This window comes from Gekko japonicus, unplaced genomic scaffold (assembly GCF_001447785.1).
Source record: "Gekko japonicus isolate JY-2015 unplaced genomic scaffold, Gekko_japonicus_V1.1 scaffold3097, whole genome shotgun sequence".
Taxonomy (NCBI): Eukaryota; Metazoa; Chordata; class Lepidosauria; order Squamata; family Gekkonidae; genus Gekko; species Gekko japonicus.
Window position 1 is genome coordinate 15,460 of NW_015175458.1, and position 4,571 is coordinate 20,030.

General features: G+C 54.6%; 1 protein-coding gene across 1 annotated transcript in view; it reads left to right on the forward strand.

The window, feature by feature from the left end:
• Nucleotides 1-4,571, forward strand: part of PRDM12 (PR domain containing 12) — a 35,077-nt gene that overhangs the window by 871 nt on the left and 29,635 nt on the right. The window lies entirely within an intron of this gene.

The window sequence follows — 4,571 nt, forward strand, 5'->3', positions numbered from 1 at the left end:
CCGCCCGCCCGCCCGCCTCCCAGAAGGACGAGGAAAGCTGCGCCCCCCGACGGGAGGGTGTGTGTCGGCGCCGCTGGGCTCCGCCCGGCAGCAGCCTCCCTCCTCGCCCAGCCCCAAGTTCAGCCCCCGACCGCCCTTCCCAAGGAAGCCGGCGGGCAACGGGCAGCGCGGAGCCAGGCCGCCGAGGAGCCTCCCCCCGCGCGCAGTTCGGGCTCCCCCGTCCGGGCCGGGCCGGGGCTCGAGGTGCCTCCGGTTCCCTTGGGCCTGGCCGGAGACCCTGGCCGCTTGCGGGCCGAAGGGAAGGGGGCCCCTCTCCTCTCTCCTCTCCCCGCCGTCTCCAGCCCTCTCCGCCCCCGCCCCCGCGCGGAAGGCCTCTGTTCCGCCCGTAATCGGCCGTGAAGGCTCCATTCGGGCGCCTTTCAGGGGATGTCATCCAGCTAATCTCTCCCATTCTGTCCGGGGACATTCCTGGGCCTTTTCGGACACGTTTCGGGGGCCCGGCGGAGCCCGCGCGGGAGCGGCGCCTTTCTCCCCGGCCTAATGAATTTGGAATTAGCCACTTCCCTTCCACGGGCCCTGAATGGGCGCCGATCGCCTTAAACGGCGTGACCAATCGCTCCATGGGCTGCCGGGACCCCGTTTAACCCCCTCTCTCTCCGCCGCCCACCTCTCGCTCGGCGCCCGGCCTTTCCCAGGTCTGCGCCTCCCGGCCGGGGACTGAGAACAGGGGGAGGAGGCTACCTGGCGGACAGGTGAGGGAGGGCCCGGGAGGCGGGCGCGCAGAGGGCCCTGGGGGGCGCATGTCTCTCTCTGCCGGGCGGCACCCTTCCTGCCGCAGGGCCCAGCTTCCTTCGGGTGCCTCTCTGAGCTCCTCGGGCAGCCGGATTTGACCCGGGCCCCCATTGCCCCTGGGATACAAGGGGCCGGTGCAGAGATGGGAGCACCACTGAGCATGGGTGGGACCCCTGTGCATGCAGAGGGCTGTGCTGCACACCTGAGCATGTAAGGGGCCCATTGAGGTGTGTGGTCCGTATGACCCATGTGCGAGAGTGCGGTGCACAGTTGCTCAGGTAAGGGTTTCCAGATGTGGCATGTCGTCGATGTTTGGGGTGCATCAGAGGCGTGCGTCTTTGAGGCATAATTTCTATCGTGCATAATGAAGTGGGAGAGGGCGGGCGGGCGCCTGCTCCGTGGACAAGTGTGGTGTCACGTCTATCCACGGGTGTGCACAGATCTAAGCAAAGCCTTGCGAGCTCAGACCTGGGAAAGGCCGTGGAGTCCACTCTTCCCGTTTCCCACAGTGGCTCCTGAAAGAGCGCCAGCAGAGCGTGAAGGCTAGAATAGCCTCTGCTCTCCTCCATCCCCATCCGCAGTCAGCGGGCGACCTTTTGGGAAACTGACTGCGATGGTCCCCTGCCTAGCTGGTAAACGGAATGTATTCAGTACTCTAGACGGATACTGATAGATCGAGATGGTTCGTCGTGTTGGTCTGTCTGCAGCAGCAGCAAAGAGCAGGAGTCCAGCAGCCCCATCAAGACTAACAGAATTCGTGGCCGGGCAGGAGCTTTCGTGTGTCACGGCTCACTCCTTCAAACCACGAAAGCTCCTGCCTTGCTGCACCTTTTGTCGTCTTGAAGGTGCCACTGGACGCTTGCTCTTTTCTAGTGCTACGGAGGTACGCTGCGTCTGAGGATGGAGGTTCTGTTTGTGCGTCGTGGCTAAGAGTGGGTGGTGGCCCTGCCTTGGGGATATTTGTGATGAGTTTGTGGTGTGTAAAAAAAACTGCACACGCATATAGTGTACAAACAGTGTATAAGCGTGAGGAGCGGGATTCTACAGATGAGGGTTTAAAGAGGTAAGGGTTGTGTGCAGCAGAGAAAGAAACAGAGGGTTGGGAAGGTGCATGGGGGGAGGGCGGGAGCTGTGTACGCAACTGTTTATCCTGTCTTGCATCAATTGTGAGTTATGCTGCTTGTGCTGAAGTTTTGTGTGTGTGTAAATTGCTGCGGTGGCTCAAGTGGTTAAGACGCTGAACTGCAGGCTGTGGAAGGTCAGTAGTTCAGCAGTTCAAGACCCGGGTGCCGCAAGACGGGGTGAGCTCCCGTCTCTAGTTCCAGCTCCTGCCAACCTAGCAGTTCGAAAGCAAGAAATTGCAAGTAGATAAAAAGGTACCACTCGGTGGGAAGGTAACAGCGTTCCATGCGCCTTGGTGTTTAGTCACGCCGGCCACATGACCACGGAAACATCTTCAGACAGCGCTGGCTCTTCGGCTTGGAAACGGAGATGAGCACCGCAACCCTAGAGTCAGATTCGACTGGCTTTCGAGCAAGGGAACCTTTACTTTTACCTTTTTAAATTGCCACCAAGTGGCAGCCGACTAATGGTGACCTGGTGGGGTTGTCAAGGCGAGAGAAATTCAGAGGTTCCCCTGCATCATGACCCTGGACTCCCTTGGTGATCTCCCGTCCAAATACTACTGAGGGTTAAAAAGCACACGCACTTGAAACACCAGCAGTGGTGCCCGTTCGTTCGCATGGAAACTGCATGCCCAGGGCCGGGAGGTCCCTCTGAATACCAGTCGCCGCTGGGGGAAGCCGGGAAGGGAGAGGGACAGCTCTTCTCTTCCCGCCCAACTTGTGGGTTTCCTGGAGGGAGGCGGCTGGCTGCTGTGAAGTGCCGGCGCTTGATCCGACAGGGCTCTTTTCATGTCCATGTGAAGGCATGGGAAATGTGCCTGAGCTGACAGCATCAATGGGAGTTATGCATATTGTCCCGTCACAATACTGAGACTCCGAGCAAAGCCCGGGAATGTACATTTATCTGGGGTTCTTTCTGCCCAGTCGGGTTTGCTTTTGTGGCTGGTAGTGATGCTGATCCCAGATATCCAGCATCGGAAGCTCCGCAAGGGCCCTGAGCTTGGTTTGGGGTTCTTAGTCTGGTTCTGTTATCATCACTAGCGAATCTTCCGAATTAACTGATAGCGTTAATCAAAATTAGTTTTGTGTATCGTGCTTTTAGAGCCTTCCAGATATTCTGATTATGGTCTTTCAGCAAACTTTAGAACTCTGTACAATAATCCAGTGTTGTTATCAGCCGCTTATGGGAGGCAGGAGACAGACGGTGGCTTGCCTGTGGTGACATTTGAACTCTGGACAAGAAGCAACAATGGCTACCGGTTTAACTAGGGTTGGAAAGGATCAGACAAATGTCTAGAGGAGTAGGTCTCCTGGCAGGTATTGCCAAGAGAGCCAAATGGAAGCACGTATTAAGCCTTCTTTCTCCCAATGCTGAGGGTGTGAACAACAGAGGCTATGTTCTTCCAACACTCCCTATGAAGTGGATGCCAGACTCCAGCAGCAATCAGTTCCCAACAACTTTCTTGCAAAGAAGTAAAGTTTATTGAAACGCTGAAGTATGCAGGTTGTCTTTACACGTCTCGTGTCAGTACTGGCAATAAGCGCGCAAAACAAGCAGATATACAGAATTCAAGAGGGTCCCCTGATGGCCTGGAGCCAATCACGGAAAAGGTAGAAGCCCGCCAAAGCTAACAGGTTCAGTTTCCCAGGAGAAACAGGAGCAGTTTCCCAGGAGAAAGCTGGTGCTAGACTCCAAGGCCAAACACTCATGTTGCAGAGATAAAGAAACACTGATGGCACAGAGAAAAGAAGCCTAAAATTCCAGAGGCACCCCCCTCACTCCGCGGGCAGCTAGAGGCCTAGCTGACAGTGGAAATAGAAACAGAATGTGGAGCTAGGTGGAAGTTTGATCTGATCCAGCAGGTCTCACCTTCCTTTCTTAGCCCTTCTTCTCAGCCATTGGGCTCTGCCAGTTCTCAGTGTTCTGGTACTGATGCGACCACGATCCATGAGCGGTTCTGAAACGTGATGTGCCAAGAAGACTTGATCTCATGTGTCGGAGGCTTAAACAAATGGCGCTTGCCACAGTGGCAACCTCCATTGGTGAGCTGATTGATATTCCACAGTTCCTCCAGGGTGGAAATCAAGGTGGCATTCTGAGGACAGGCTCTCAGAGTCTCCCGGTCCGGGCATGGGCTACACTTGGTGGGGCTGGGCATTCGGCTTCAGCACATACCGTGTTAGCTTGGTGGCATTATTAAAGGCTCCCCTATAGGGATAGAACCTGCAATTGTCTCTATAGTGAACCTGATTCAGTTGCTCATATCCTTCTACGCTCATATCCCAATACTCTACCATGCGCAGCTATTTGATCAGTTCCCACTTACCTTCCAGAAGGAATTCGACTGACAATGATCTTAAAATTCTATTGTCTGATAAGTTCTCGGCAATTACCCTGTCCGTTGCTGAATTCTTAGCTTATGTTTGGAAGCTAAGGGTAAGGGCGCATAAGTCTTAATCCCCCTTGTGCTCATTTGGATTGTTATCTTTTTTAACTGAGTCCACTATTCTTGAGAAGTTTAAAAATGATCCCCTGTTGGTGTAACTTGATGTAACTTGTTATGATCTATTAATTCGTTCTATTAATTTATTTGTTCCATTGCCTTCCTTATTGTTCCTGTGTTATGCCAATAAAGGTCTATGTATATGTATGTA